The sequence below is a fragment of the Helicoverpa zea genome, chromosome 18 (assembly GCF_022581195.2).
Source record: "Helicoverpa zea isolate HzStark_Cry1AcR chromosome 18, ilHelZeax1.1, whole genome shotgun sequence".
Lineage (NCBI taxonomy): Eukaryota > Metazoa > Arthropoda > Insecta > Lepidoptera > Noctuidae > Helicoverpa > Helicoverpa zea.
The window spans coordinates 718,900-735,621 of NC_061469.1; the positions used below are offsets into that span (position 1 = coordinate 718,900).

Consider the following 16,722-nt stretch of genomic DNA (forward strand, 5'->3'; position numbering starts at 1 on the left):
CTTTAAAATTAGGCGAAATGGTAACCGACAATGAATAGACTAGAAGTCTAAAATAACTTTATTGGTGGTTAGACATTTAAATAACTTTGGAAGGGCAAAGAGTGAGTTATCCCACAGAGAGGGTAGGATGATCAATTTTCCGGCATCTGTACTAACCAAATTATCTTCTACGTTATTCTAAGAATAATTCTAATTACAAGGTGTAAATGTAACACAAATACTAGGCGATATAATTAAGTACGAGAGAGAGAGAGAGAGAGAGAGAGAGAAGATGCATGTTTTATTTATAAAGACTGTAATGATCGACGACATCAAAGGTGCAAAATAAAGGGAATTATTCATAAACTCATAAAGCCTAGGGGACTTTTATTATTATTCAGTTTATGGGTTATAATAAATGTGATTAAATGAATTTTAAGACATTTCGTTTATAGACATCTCGAGTTTATGGGAGAGCACAGATTATTGCGATGAAATATAACGTCAAGGTTTAATTAACCTATCAAAATTAATTAAATGTAGAACAAAAATATTGCCTGACTGCTTAAGAAATTATGCGGCACTGACACAAAATTAATCATCAAATATTAAGGACTAGTCTAGTAAATTAGTCAAAACATAAATTGATATCAACATCCATCACTTTAAATTACGAATTATTTCACCAAAAACTTGTTTTATATTATAATCCTCCATTACTCGGAAGCTGTAACGTTACCCTCAGCCTCCCCGGAGCACATCGAGGGTAGATCGAACAAAAACCGCCACGCTCCACGTGACACACCCAAACTTAAATTGTTTTCGGAAACTCCAACAAGATCCTATTAAAACCGTTTCTTTCTAAACTTTTTTAACCTCTTACGTATTTGTAGACATACTTAAATTCTCATTTGAAAGAAGAAATAAAATGGAAATGTTCTGTTTCTGAAAGGGAAAATTAGATACTCACCGAAATTGCTTCACTGATCGACGTCAATTATCTGTAATAGAAACAGAAGTTTACATTAAAATATATTTTGCTATAAATAATAAAGAATTTTATAAAGTAAAATGACACCGCGGGAGAAACACAATCAATTACAGCAAAACTAGAAAAAAAAAACCTTATTTTCATGAAAGGAAACATTTTGATCGTATTCCTTGGAAGCTTCTTTTCTTTTACACAAGTCGTTACGTTTCCTTTGTGAAACCTTTATATTATGTGTACAATAAAATATACAGCCTCCAAGGATTGCTCGCCAGAGTCATAAATCATCGCTACGAATGCGTAGTGCTCGTAGCCCCTACGGCGTAGCGGCGTAGCACGTACGCGTAGCAGGTAGCGATAGCAAATTGGTGTGTATTCCCGTCTGGCGCACCGCTATGCATTAATTAAGGGGGTTCGGTGCGCGTGAGTAAAAATGACACATATGGAAATGTCCATTAGGCAGACATCGGAAAAGTAATTAAGTTTAAAGTGAGCAATTTACATGTCTTTTAACTGAGATTCATTTGATGTTTTCTAGTCTAGAATTTACTGGCGGTAAATAAATTTAAGAAGGACCGGAGATTTTTAGCTTTTATGTCCATTCATAAAAATCTTCATTTTCACAAAAAGAATCTGACCTCCAAAAATAACTAGAATTTACTATTAAAAGATTTTTACAAAAAACTGGTAGACAAATGGCGAGCTTGTTACCGACCTACGTCCGAAATAACTGTTGCCGGGTCAAATTGACCTTTGCTTTTAAATCATATGTCTAGATAAAAATGTCCTTTGAAAAGGCCAAATTCTAAATTCATCGTTCATTCATGACATTTCAAAAATTAGATATTTCGGTTCATTTATATTTTGCGACAGGTTCTTATATAAAAAAAAGTTTAATATAGTAGTATCATTAATAACATGTAACTCAGGAATGCTAAGTTATTTAAAATATATGTATTATGTTTGGATTTAATGTTGAGCTCTCGGAATCATTAATTTAACAATTCCAGGACAGGTTTCAAGAGTCGTGACATTGATTAAATTTATTTCTAAAGTAACATTCAAAACGTCACTAATACAAAATTCAAAGATTTTTTTTAATGGATATCGAGTACAATAAATTCTTTCATTCACTTTTTTATCCATATAAATGATTCCCAATTTATTTTTTGTCAAAGAATCAAACTTGTTTATTATAAATGTTAACTTAAATCCAATGAATGTAAACTCAAATGTTGTTGAACTCGTTAAAAACACATTACTGGGTACACATTTTCCAGCTTCGAAAAACATTATAATTTACTAGAAAGTCTGTTCAATATTTATTACAAAACGATTTATTTATTGTGAACATATTATTATCTTCATATGAACAACTTCAGTTTAGGGTTAACAACTCAGTGCTGCGTAGTGGCTACGCAGTGCCTACGTCCTCTACGCTGCTACGGCGTAAGCTTTGAAGAATACAATTTTGGGAATTTGCTTATTGCTTTGTATTCATAAAGAGAAATTGTAATGTTTAAAAACAGATGATAGACGTCTTAAAGAAGCACGTTAAATATAACATAAGAACCTATTCTTTTGAAGTCGGTTAAAATACTAAATATTTGATTAAATAAATCTTTTATATATTTTTTTAAATTCAATTATGTCTACCAACGAAATAATAATTTGAATGGCCACAATCACACAAAAAACACAAATAAGCGTAAATTATAAAAGTGCAAAGCACGGTCTGTCAGCGAATAATTCATGACTGTGAAAGGTAACTTTGGAAAAAGTTGCCGCATCAGCATAGCCTGACTTACGCAGCACATTTTTAAACCTTTTTTGTTTGAAAGTAATCAGGTTTGCAAAAGGCTTGCTCTTGATAATATTCGAGAGAACACATGTAATTTATCTGGACCTAATTAAAAACTTATCAATAAAGGTATTTAAACTTTCACGTTTTGTATTCAATTACACATATTAATAGACAATCAGGACTTAAACACGATTTCGTAGTCAAGTTTGAATATTGTCGGTGCAATTGCGCCGGTACGTCAAGTAAAGAAAAGAATATATACTATACACCCTACTTTTTTAAAAAAAGCTCTAATATATAGCTCGAGATACTCCCAAACTTTAAAAGCAATAAACCAAAAAGTTTGGTCAGTCAGACACAAAAAAAAATCCGCAACAACTACAGACCGAAGCCAAACCGCGGTAAACACTAAGCTAAAGTTCGTCCCCTACCCTCGCTAACCCTCCGGAATAACAGCTGAGGGCTTTTATAAAAATAAACTATCACTGTATGCCTTCATTGTTTGTTAATGTATCTATTATTTATGAACATATAAAAATTTAGACGTGTTTCTGCCATTTTTTTTTAATCATTCATGCTAATTGCTGCTCTGTCTGTGATAAACATGACTCATTTGTCTACATTTTTTAAATTCGATTTTCAAGCTCATTAGACAAAGCAAAATGATATGAATTAAACGCTAAGCTAAACTAAAGTTCGTCCCCTACCCAACAACCAACAAACCCAACAGCCAACCCTCCGGAATAACAGCTGAGGGATTTTATAAAAATAAACTATCACTGTATGTTCCGATTGTTTGTTAATGTACCGAGGTGATGTATCAATTATTTATGAAGAGCGACTAAGTATAAATATTTAGACGTGTTTGAGATATGAAGAAGAATTCATTTTGTGTGTGTTTTTTATGTACATCATCAGCATGCTGATTTGTATGTTTTTGTTTGTGCTTGAACTTGACTCATTTACCTACTTTGTATAACCCGTTTTATGCCACAAATGCAAAATTGATTTTCTAATAAATACAAGATGTTTCTTTGATTTTCAAGCTCATTAGGCAAAGCAACATGGCATATTATCTGACATATTTACTTTTCACATACAAGACGTTTTAGATGCTTTAAGCAATAACGGTCCAGTTGTCTGTAACTAGAGTTTAATTACAAAACCACTGAAACAGTTAATAGCATCGTTACATTTGCATTGTAATAGATCGGCGAGGTGAATGCCCTATCAATGTAAGCAGTAACTTCACAGCATGTCGCTTCTATTGTGATATTACTAATTTGCTTGCTCCTCGCCTCAAAAGCATTTTTGGTTATAATCTTAATTCAAATATGCACTATATTATTGGAAGATGCTTTATAACAAATACCTCTTTATTATAGGGTACATACAGTTTAAATTAAAATATTATTTGTATGCAATAATAACAGGAAATTAAGACATTACAATAAGACACACTAGCGTGAAAACCAGATTATTGTTATAGTGAAAAGCAATTATTTGAACAGAGCAATTTCTATCGAACTGACAGCACAATTAAATATTAATTCAAATGCTGCAGTGTTATTACTAAATAATATGTTTTCTATTGAAATATCTGCCTTTGTGTTTGGCAAACAATTAACCTTTTCTAGATATTGTCATCCTAATGCTGAATAACGAGAATGTTCATTTGTTTGGACAGTCGAATGTACGTCAAATTATATTCACGTAAACAGACTGATGTATTATTTATTAGTTTTTTCTGCATTCATAAAGATTCTATAGTTTACTCAATAGTCAAGAAAAAATTTCCTTGTTCTAGGTTGTTTGTTTCTTTGATCTAAATGGAACCCTACGCTATCACACTAAATCACAATAAAAATAATTGCATGAAGTTTGCTTAGAGATATTAGACCCTGTAAATGCCAGCGATTTTGTTTGTCTCTTACATTTTATCTTCTAAAATTTAAATAAGTTATTCTATTTAAATAAGTTAGTCTATTTAAATAAGTTTTGCCTTCTTGTGACTTATCAGTGTAGGCATTAAGTCGATCGAATCGACCCTGTATTGCCAAATTCTAAAATAGAACCTATGTAGGCTGGAACCACTCTTGTACGACATATCGTGACGTGCCTCTGACGTCACTCCTGACGTCAATATCCTGGAGATTGGCGTCGCTATGCGATTATGGCAAGCTCGTAAACTTGTCGAAATATTATAGTTCTAGTAAAGAATACAGCCTTGTGAGTTCACTTGAATTGTGACCGATGTTGCCATGGCATTGGGAGTCGGGGTTATAGGCTTTCAAGGTTACGGATAGAAAGTCTAGTTTGTAGTTCTGTTTTAGGGGAACCTTGTGCTAAGATATGGGGTTAGTTAAACCTTGTACAAAACTTCTTTCTGCCCTGTTCCAATCTATTTGGGGTCGGCGCAGTATGTTTTCCATTTTCATGTAATAAATGTAAATAAATTGGTAGCTCTTGTCGAAAAGAATATGTAAATATGCTGTTTATCAATGCCAATTATTGTCCATATCGGTATAATGGTAGCAAAACAATATAAATCGTTAGCATACACAATGCAGTAGTAATAGGAATTTAAAGCACCATATTTCAATCAGTAAATCTAGAACCTTCTGTCGAAAATGGCCGAAGATTTTATGGTATAGTAAAGGCTTTTATTTAGCAGTTATCTAGCTTCACATTTTATTACAGTAGAGAACTGTGTACACTGTAATGTAACGTCACGCGCCGTCGCCTCCGCACTCGCAGTGCTTTTAATATGTTTTGCACATTCAAAGTCACTGGTTTTATATTGGTAAAGAATAGAGTGGAGCTGTTATTACATCCTTATACAGTTTCTAAGTGTAACAATATGTAACAGAAAATCGATTACAGAATTAAACTGTTGAACAAGGATACATTTAGAACAATTGCATGAAGTTTGCTTAGAGATATTAGACCCTGTAAATGCCAGCGATTTTGTTTGTCTCTTACATTTTATCTTCTAAAATTTAAATAAGTTATTCTATTTAAATAAGTTAGTCTATTTAAATAAGTTTTGCCTTCTTGTGACTTATCAGTGTAGGCATTAAGTCGATCGAATCGACCCTGTATTGCCAAATTCTAAAATAGAACCTATGTAGGCTGGAACCACTCTTGTACGACATATCGTGACGTGCCTCTGACGTCACTCCTGACGTCAATATCCTGGAGATTGGCGTCGCTATGCGATTATGGCAAGCTCGTAAACTTGTCGAAATATTATAGTTCTAGTAAAGAATACAGCCTTGTGAGTTCACTTGAATTGTGACCGATGTTGCCATGGCATTGGGAGTCGGGGTTATAGGCTTTCAAGGTTACGGATAGAAAGTCTAGTTTGTAGTTCTGTTTTAGGGGAACCTTGTGCTAAGATATGGGGTTAGTTAAACCTTGTACAAAACTTCTTTCTGCCCTGTTCCAATCTATTTGGGGTCGGCGCAGTATGTTTTCCATTTTCATGTAATAAATGTAAATAAATTGGTAGCTCTTGTCGAAAAGAATATGTAAATATGCTGTTTATCAATGCCAATTATTGTCCATATCGGTATAATGGTAGCAAAACAATATAAATCGTTAGCATACACAATGCAGTAGTAATAGGAATTTAAAGCACCATATTTCAATCAGTAAATCTAGAACCTTCTGTCGAAAATGGCCGAAGATTTTATGGTATAGTAAAGGCTTTTATTTAGCAGTTATCTAGCTTCACATTTTATTACAGTAGAGAACTGTGTACACTGTAATGTAACGTCACGCGCCGTCGCCTCCGCACTCGCAGTGCTTTTAATATGTTTTGCACATTCAAAGTCACTGGTTTTATATTGGTAAAGAATAGAGTGGAGCTGTTATTACATCCTAATACAGTTTCTAAGTGTAACAATATGTAACAGAAAATCGATTACAGAATTAAACTGTTGAACAAGGATAAATTTAATAAACGATTCATATATTTAGATATAAACTAACATAGTTTAAAATAAGTGGTGCGATATTCATAGGACCTGATTATCTCGAGTGCGTGGAGTGGGTCATTGGAATTCACAAGAAGTATGATCTCTATTCAAATCTATAATAAGTTGACCTTTTACAGATTTAACTAAATTTCAAAATCTTAAAACCTAACAACGGATCAACGTAAAGGTTGTGTCATCGTGGTACACCCACGAGCAATATAACCGACCCTCACGTCAATAGGCCCACAAGTTGGCAGAAAGGCCAAATATGCTCGCTTTTTGTTACACAACACTTCAAAGTCGCCGAGAGGCCTTCAAGCAAATGTCACGCCACCAACATAAATATAATAACTTTTTTACTTAAATTCACGGTTCAAACAATATTCTGAGAAACATATATTTTTGTGAGTCTTCTTATTTCTTGTAAAATGAATGAGTAATTGATGAAAGATATAACAGACACGTGGTATAAATTATTTCTTCGCGTTGCTACGCTACGAGCTACGAAATGTCTACGAACTGTCAGTGCTACGGCGTAGTATTCTACGAAACTGAACTTGTTCATAATCGGGTATCAAATATTAATACTGGTAACTGCCTTGTGGTATAACTACAAGATTGAGTTATATAAGGATCAGTATAAATTGACGTCATTATGTATATTACCAAGAACAGAACGGGAACTGAAGATAGCAATTCCTTGAAATTCTAACAGTACAATACAATATACACGGAACTGCTCATTTCAATGGCTGGCATTCACCATCAATTACGATAATGCTCATATTATTTATTGAACAAACACCTGCCGTCAAACGTAAAGGTCATAGCTGAGCCTTGGTGGAAGCAAATAGTTTCACTTTGTGTTACCATGGGAATTGCTGGTGAACACACGGAATGTTCCGACCGAATACATACACCAATCCGTTTGAAACCCAGCTAGCGTGAGTAACAACACGCTTTGATTGGCCGTCATTATTGCATTTTTCACAACAAAAATTCCGCCTAAAACCTACAAAAGTTAAGCTAATAAACAAATGGAATTTTGTGAAAATAATTCAAATTAAAACTGCAGAGTATTCCAGTCAAAGCTTTTGAAAAACGGCTGGTTACAACCCACAAAGTATTTATTAATTTAAAAATTAGGCAGGGAATATCTGCGGAATGTGTACTCATGTAGGATGTAAAGCCGGGCGCACACGGGCGGAGTTTGGCGCAATATTAGGAGTGACGGCTACCCACGTGAGTACCGTAATCAATAATTCAGGCTTCGGCCGGACGGTGTGCACTCAGCTACTGTACTGTGTACACTACAGTTTATTTCGCGCTAGAATTACAGTCGCCCGGCAGATTTAGTTCATGTTCAGTAAATAGCTGTACGAACCATGATTTATTATGACAAAGCGTCGCTGTTTCCACGAATATAGTTTGCAGTGTAACTTTACAAACTGGAGAGCAAATACAAATATGTGACTGGCTGAAATGAACAATGTGTGTGGAACTGAACTCAAATATCTGTATCAAGTACGTATCTATGGCTAAGTGATAGAACACAAAGTGTTATTAAACCGTGAAGGCGTCGGAGCAAGTCGGCGAGTTCAACCGTCCGAGTCGGCACCAGTTAGTGTTATTAATATCATAGAGGCGTCTAGACCGGCCACACAGACGCACCTGATATATACGAGAAACGTGCCCCCGGGGACAAATATACAGATTGTCAGTAATACGCCATGTTAGGGGGAATGTTTCCTTATGCCGGCTGAAACTTTGCGATACGCCCAAACGACGCGGCAACGCTCTTAAATTGCCTTAGTTTTATTTAAATTTAGGAGCATTCCTGAGATGGGAGTTGTGGATTTCTTTTAATGTGTATTCATGCCATTTATTTTTGCAGTGAAATGTATTTAGCCTGAGAGAATTCGAGCCAAAAAGGTTCTATGAAAAGGTTGTCCGCAAATTGGCTTGTCCATGTTGTTGTGTCATGAAATTCTGGGAAAGCTTTTAGCTAGACCGTCGGCAGACTAAGTCAAAGTGTCCTTTGTCAAAGGGTATTATCGGTGAACATTTGGCACGGGGAGTCAAGGTGATCACACCACTGTCTAGACCGCCGGCGCCTCGTAAATCACTAGCAAACATCTTTGCAAACTGTATTTAGATATACTAGTAGGACAGAGACAAGTTGTGTACTCCTCTACGTACATAAAAAAATATGTGGCAAATAAATTCACAAAAATAATGTAGAGGTCAACTTGTCACAGTCCCACTTCTATACCTAAACAATTAAATAAATAATTGATTGATTAATAAGTATTTTCCATCAAGGTGAGTTAAGTCTAACCGTCTCAAGCAGCAGACAAGTTGGACAGTACGTTCTACTTCGATAGACTTTAATTATTTTAAGAACAGCGACAGTGGAAACTCGTGAATAATAGAATAGAATTCTAAAGTTAAGGTTAGAAGCTAAATAAAGCTAGGCGTACACTAGCGAGGCATAATGGGACGCATAAAATGTGTAACCGCAGTGTACGCACCGGCTGAATATTTGATGTAGCTAAATAACGGGCACAACATTGGGTAATAGTGTTATATACGGTTTAATTTCAAAAATGAACAACTTATCTAATTTTAAAAAAGGTTGCGTAGTTGATATGCGTAACATATAATATCTTCTTGTAATTTATATTTCATAAAATGATATCTATTTTCATATTCCATTCGTTTCCAAATATGGAAACATTCTTGAGTATTCTTATGAGATAATATAATATAATAACCTTATTCACGAGTCAATGAACCCCTTCATCTTTATAGACTTATCCTCGTATCACTATGCCGAATACGCGTAGTTTCAGCTGAGAGCGCGCACTCATAGTGAGTACATATCATGGAGAACAAAAAAAAACAGTGGAGGTGCCATAACGGAAAATCTCCTAAGAAAGTGACGCGCCAAAATGCGGTTGAGCGGGAGACGAGGAAAGTTACTGTTCCCGCCATTATGCGCATTCCTTGCACTCGACCATTTTTTTGTAATACCAAAAAGCACTGACAGATGTCGCAAAGAACCCGAAAGCGTCGTTAGTTCAACCGTAACTGACCGTTTTGGTTATGCCTAAAGTACGTATTTGACATCTCCGCTCGTCTTTCCTTACTCCGTGGTACATATACATATATATACAGCGTAAATAAAGCCGCTTATTCCGCGGCTATCAAAGCCGATAATCTGCCGAACGGCTCACTGTATCATAAAATAAAACACTCGTCAATAATTTTATGCTGGCGAGCGAAAATATTCGGTGGCCTGAATTTATCGGATAAAAACTGATTTGGTTTGTGTTTTAATAAACTATGGTAGCTGAATGTTACTTGTAATGTAAGTTGGTATATGTTATATTGAATTCAGCATATGATGAGTGACTTCAAGAGAGGTATATAGACACTCTTGAACTATGGCTGTAGATGTGTCTTGAGCATACGTAACATTTACAATTATATTACGTATTTATTTATTTCCTTACATATACATATTACGATATTTTTTTATTTTGTCTTTTTCACAGCTAATCGTTTATCTCTGACCTACATCATTTAATCGACGTTATCACACACGTTTTAGATAGGGTAGTGATTCACAATGTTATGAGTGTAACACTAAGTTTTACGTCCTAACATGACCGATAAAGTTTATGTCATTCTAGAATACTTAGGTATTAAACTTACATTATGTGTAATATCTGACAATGTTATAGCGTAACTACTTATAGAGTATCGTGAAGGTACGCTGAGGTACAGTTAGCAAGAAAAGTCCATTAACAGAATTAAAATTACAATTTACCTGAAAACCTGAAATACAAAAGCATTGTTAGATTTTCAGCTGTCCAGGTTATCTTGTTCTGTAGTTGTGGCAATTAGAAGATTTTCGTGTAAATCTTTTTTTTTCTTCGTTTTAATGAACTTTTGTTAGTGACTGTACGTGTGTGATTGCTTTGAACTTTGAAGGCTTTATTATCTGTTCTATATCAGGATTATTTGAGGCAGCCAATTAATATGGATTGGTCTGGCTTAAGATATATCAAACAGTTATAATCCTGAGTAACCTACACATAGAAGACTAATTAGCTCTGTAACTATTCTGTAGTGAAGTGACGGTAGACTTAGAGTAGAGTTTAATGGAGTAAATTATGATGTAACGATTGTTTTCAGCGTATTAGTTTAGTCGTTTAAAATAAATATAAATAAAAAAAACTTGGGTAGATCAATTCACATTTTAAATAGCATAACCATATTTCAACCAATATTTTAACTTCTCTACCTTTGAGATAGTTTTTAGAACATCTATTTCTGTCTTATCCTCCTCTCCAGTAAACATTCTTATCGATACATAAACTACATTCACCAACCTTTGTAACAATATTGAAGCAGGCTATAAACAATAACAATCAGGTTCCGAGTCACGACTCGACAGATAATCGGTAGGACTCGGCATCACTCGAGTGGCGCGTGATGTCGTTACACTTGCACTAGGGATCGTAAGTGCACTTTACACCAATCCTGATCTATCAACTGTGCTGCACTTGACTGTTAAACTACACTGTAGTTTTTATATAATTCCTACATTGCGTCAATAATTTCAACTAGGCAATTGCCTGACTTTTCATTTAAATATCCATTTATATGTCATCTATAACCATTTTTATATAAACTACTACTTACACTAAATTCACTAAGCTTTCCTACAATACAGAAGCAGGCTATAAACAATAACAATCAGGTTCCGAGTCACGACTCAATAGATAATCGGTAGGACTCGGCATCACTCGAGTGGCGAGTGATGTCGTTACACTTGCACTAGGGATCGATAAGTGCACTTTACACCTATCCTGATCTATCAACTGTGCTGAAGTTGACTGTCAAACTAGTACATAACTGCGAGGTAAGAATAAAGGCAAATATAGTTCATGAAAATAAATAAAACAAGTTATCAGAAGTTTGTGATGAGGATGCTGAAGACACATATAAATATGTTTAAGTCGTGTGTCAGGAAAATTTTGCAATTTAAGTTTTGCTTAGAATAGACAATAATAACCATTTTAATTCTCTTCATAAGTGGAGGTAAACGAAAGTCTTATTTGAAATAGACCAACCATGAAATATTCGTATCAACTTGACGAACAACAAAGAAACAATTTGTTTCGGTATACAAAAGCAATGAGGCATAAACTAAACACTTTTTTGCTGAACTGAGTAATCGACTGCAAGCAAGCAATACCTCCTATCTGACTCCGGGTGGATTTTAAAGGGGAACAATAAAACTTAATAAAATCCTTATTCCGAGGTAGGTATAATGAGATACTGAAAATCCAAGTTTTCTTTATTTACGCATAGTATTGATTAATAAAGCTTTTTGTTTTTATTTTGAATCTAAAGCTACCTTAAACCTTTTTGGTAGATACAAGTTTTTTGAAACAAAAATGTCAGATAGGAGGCATTGCTTGCTTGCAGTCGTAATGACAGTGATTCACTATATCAAAATAAGTGTGACAAACAAACAGCCTAAGCTCGTCCCGTATTCAAAACTAGTGTCGACGCCATTACGGCTGGCGGCTGGCCATGGAGAACAAAATGACTAGCGGAGGTGCCATAACGGAAAATCGTCTAAGAAACGCGCCCGGACCCAAACATTTTTGTAACACCGAAATCGTTGATAGATGTCTCAAAGAACCCGCACGCCTGGTTAGTTCACTCGTAACTCATCGTTTTAGTCACGCACACCGTACGAATTTGACCTAGAAGAAAACCCCTTTCCTACCTGCACAATGGCATCTCCGCTCATCTTTCCTTACTCTGTGGCTGGCATGGTGGTGAGTGATGGCGGATTGTTTGTGGCGCCCTGAATATCTAATGGCTGCCCCATACCACCCCGGGGACGAACTGGACGATCTATCATCAGTTGGTTTTGAATAAATGCTTGATTTTCTGGTTGGATGTTTTTTATGCTGATGAAAAGGTAGACCGCTGGTCTATCTAGATATGTTTTATGATTGCGATCAAGTTATCCTCTTTTATAGTAATTTGTAACTTTTAAAACATCATAATATATTATTTGTCGTTCCACAAAGAGCTGTAGTTTAAAACATACTTTTTTAGTTCTTTATTCTGTGTCTAAAAATAAGCTCAACATTTCCAAATCAACATAAAACGTCTCCAGACTCAACAAATGACCCCTGCAAACTGAAAGTTGAAAGCAACATAAAATATAAAGGAGTTTCCACACCACGCGAGTTTAAAGGGAATTTAAAAGGCCCTGTGTGCAGATATGCGGCGCCTGATAGTGTAAGCAATCGATTTGGCGTTTCAGGGCGCTCCTACCGACGAACTTGGGGGACGCTCGGAGGAGCAGCTGTGTACGTTGTAACATGATATGTATTTCAAGTTATTTCGCCAGAAAATTCAGTATCTTTGTTAGATTCGGAAAAGTTACCAACTGCTTATTTATTTTTAAAATTCTTCCATTGTTCTCTACAGGACTTCTTGCTTGTAGCTGAAATGATGATGACGAATTCTTTCCCAATTTGGTCTACTAAACCATTGCTTTATTTATATAATTTGGTAAACGAGCTGGCTCTCCTCTAATAGATGTCTACTTAAAACAACGAGAAAACCTCGCAAAATATGGTCATAAATTCAGTCCCATTACAAACGCCCTCATTAAATACATACAAATTCATGCCGTGTCGTCGTCTACAATGCGCACGCACTTCGCTGAAAGGGAGGGCTGTCGTTAACCGCGCCGGGGGAGGACCACCATGGAGACAGGTGCAATAGGTTCATTCAGAATGAGGAAACTTCCACCAGTATCGTGAAATTTATGCGGCGGTTAAGTATGGCAGGTAAATGGTAAATACGTATGATGTTATTACAGAAAATACATACAAACAGATGTTTGACACGCATTTTTAAAACATCGGTTTCAATTATTCTTTAAACTCGTCTCAAACGTCTGTTTAATTTTGTTAGTAACACCACTAGCGTTTGATCTCGTACTAGTAAAGCATTCTAAGGTTACAATCTGATAAAAATTACCCCCTAGCTTACTTTATCGTGCGCTGTTAACTGATCTTCTGTCCCCTTATTTATTGGAGCCTCAAGGGACAAAGGGGTTGAGGTAGCATACATACATGTGTAATTATTTCGTGAACCGACTTCCACTCGAGCGAGCTACGCTTTCTTCAAACATATCCGAGGCTCAGTGATAGGGTAATGTTTCAATCAGTTTTGACTCGTTAGATGGTTTAACTGCGCGTTTGAACTCATCGGCGCTATTGAGGTGTATCGAAGCGATTGTGGTTGTGTTGATCGATTAATTATGCGTCGTTATCGTAACGAACCGCCATTGTTTATTGAAGACAGCAATTTCGGTATTGTTCTCAATTTATGATGATCATCTTTCAGAGTTCATTTTGCTTTAATAAGACTTAACAGCATCTGACAGTGTCTGACAGTATCTGATGTGATCTAACAGTGTCTGAATAATTGGCTACATTTAAATTTAGGTACATTTAACATCTTTCTACTAATATTTCCAATAAAATAGTCACGTTCAAAAAGCCAAACGACCTTTACTAAAATTTGTTCAAACCTAAAAAAAAACAAGTTACCGAATAAAAGGCAAATTCAGACGTTTGACAAGGTTTACCAATGAAAAGAGGAGAGGTCAGGCTCGATTGAAACATTACGAAGTTAAGACGTGATTGGTTTGGGTTACAAAAATATTTGTAACGCAAAAAATCTTATCAGATAATATTTTAGGACTACATTTCGTCTTTATTAAGTTTACGTCGATACCCCTACATTTAGTTTACTTTAGGAAGTTAAATATCTGTACTTGATTACAAAAGGTCTTCAAAATTACAATCGCTTCAATATCCTTGGCAAAAAAGATTAACTTGAACTAACAGCGGCTATAAAAATTAGAAAATGTTATAAAACAATATCCGTCGGCTCATACCTTAGGTCAATAAGGGTGTAATCCCACTGATCCGATTACGTAGAATGTAGCTTTAATTTCTTCCGAGAAGGCCGTCGATTTCATTTCACTAATCTTTTTTTATTAAATTCATAAAATTTTCATGATACGTTTTTATTAAAATGAAGATTTTATAGCAGGGTATAAGTTGGGGAATCTAGAGTTATGGAATTAAATTAGTTCTATCTTTGCACCTGTGTTTGCGTAGGATGTCTGCAAGCTTCTACGGGTGTTAGAAGAAAGCACGATTTTCATTTACTTTGTAGATTCTTCAATTTAATCTGTTAAGTAAAATAAACGATTATTTTTTAAACTAAACAACACACACGTCTTAGAGATTTCAAGACATTTACCAAATGAGAACATAAGAAAGATAGTGAACACATACTTTCCCCTTTACTCGTCTTATTGATATTAATTTACATCGTTATTTTAGTATTTCATGTAAAATAGTTATTTTTAGAAGAAGTCGGTTCTCTTTGATCAGTGCGTTGCAAAACACACACGTGCGCGTTTAATTAGGAGTCCTTTGTGAACTTTGGCAGCTGCTTTTATTTTATAAATATTATAGCCTGGCATTTGCTGCGAACGTAACTTCTGACATTTTATCAAGACGCTGGGGTACAAGTAAGTAGTGAAGATTTCTAGACCATCACATGCAAAAAAAAATGCGTTTTCGGAAAACACGATATTTACGCATGTCAAATTATGTTCCGGATTGGCTTTTATGTTCCGGACACTATATAAAACCGTCGGTATAGACAAATTTATATTTCCTTCAGGGAAAGTGCTTCGAAGATGACTCAAGCATCAGAACCTCTCAGCAAAAACAAACTAATTCACTCACAAATGTGTTTGTGATTCTACCCTCCAAACAGACATGACTAACTATCGGAACCCCCCAAAAACAGGAGTATTCAGGTAGCCTACCAGAACATATTGGCTAATAACAATATTTTACGTATGAGCGCTCCCTTCAGCGGGAACAGCACTAATTCGACGACAACCCTCCCGAGGGCAGAGGGAGCGATCTGAGGGTAGACTTACACTTCATTGACTGAGGCGAGGTAACGGCGGCACCGAGGGTTACTTTTAACCGGCATGGTTTGTTTGTTTACTGCGGTTCAGTCTGCCTCCCAGTTATATTTTGTGGCATTGAAATAATGATAGAAAATCGCAGTTGTCATGTTCAATGCCGTGGTATTTTATTGTTTCGTGCTGCAAGTATTGATCGGTGTTTTAAAGCTATTGCTGACTTTGATTGCTGTACAAGATACTGGTATGGTAGTTAGTATTTGTTTTGCAAATATTTGCTGTAATACACTTGGACAAAGACTTAGGGCCTTTAATTCAGACTAAAAAGTCTAGCTACTTGACTTAACCTCTTCTCTGTGAATGGCCATCTACGTTTAATTACACAAGTCAACAAAAAAAAATATTTTTCTTTGAGTCTGTTATTTAGTGATTATTTTCTGATTGTATACATCGAAAAAAAAAGCAGTAACTCTATTTATAATAAATAAAGTATGCTTTTGTACCTTTAAACAATGTAAAACGAATATAATAGTGTTTTAGCAGTTTTTTTCAGGAGCCGTTGCATATAAGATACAGGAGAGGGGTGGGGGGGGGCTGTGGGTGTAAATCGGGAGTGACAAACTGTCAACGACAGTATCCATGTGCGCTTTGCTAAGGAATAACGTATTTTATGTGTCATGAGGCCTAATATGTCTTCCAAAAATTGCAAAAAACGCATGGACTCTTTTTGTTTTATTTGTGGCGAATTCATTAAAGTGAGAGCCAAAAAAAATTGTTTGTCGTCAAATAGGAGCCTTTGTGAAGCCTATGAAGCTTATTTTAATTTACCCTGAGCTTATTACTGATATGCTTCACAACTTCAAAGTTATGGGTTGCAGAATGTCTTTGAAAGTCCACATGTTACATCCTCATT

General features: G+C 35.5%; 1 protein-coding gene across 6 annotated transcripts in view; it reads right to left on the reverse strand.

Annotated features, from left to right (window-relative positions):
* The window catches only part of LOC124638744 (stress-activated protein kinase JNK), a 101,325-nt gene that overhangs the window by 46,940 nt on the left and 37,663 nt on the right, over positions 1–16,722 (reverse strand). For all 6 annotated transcript variants that reach the window (XR_006985395.1, XR_006985397.1, XR_006985396.1 and 3 more), the window contains exon 2: positions 950–980. The gene's annotated coding sequence lies outside the window, so the exon portion shown is untranslated. The remainder of the gene's footprint in view (positions 1–949; positions 981–16,722) is intronic.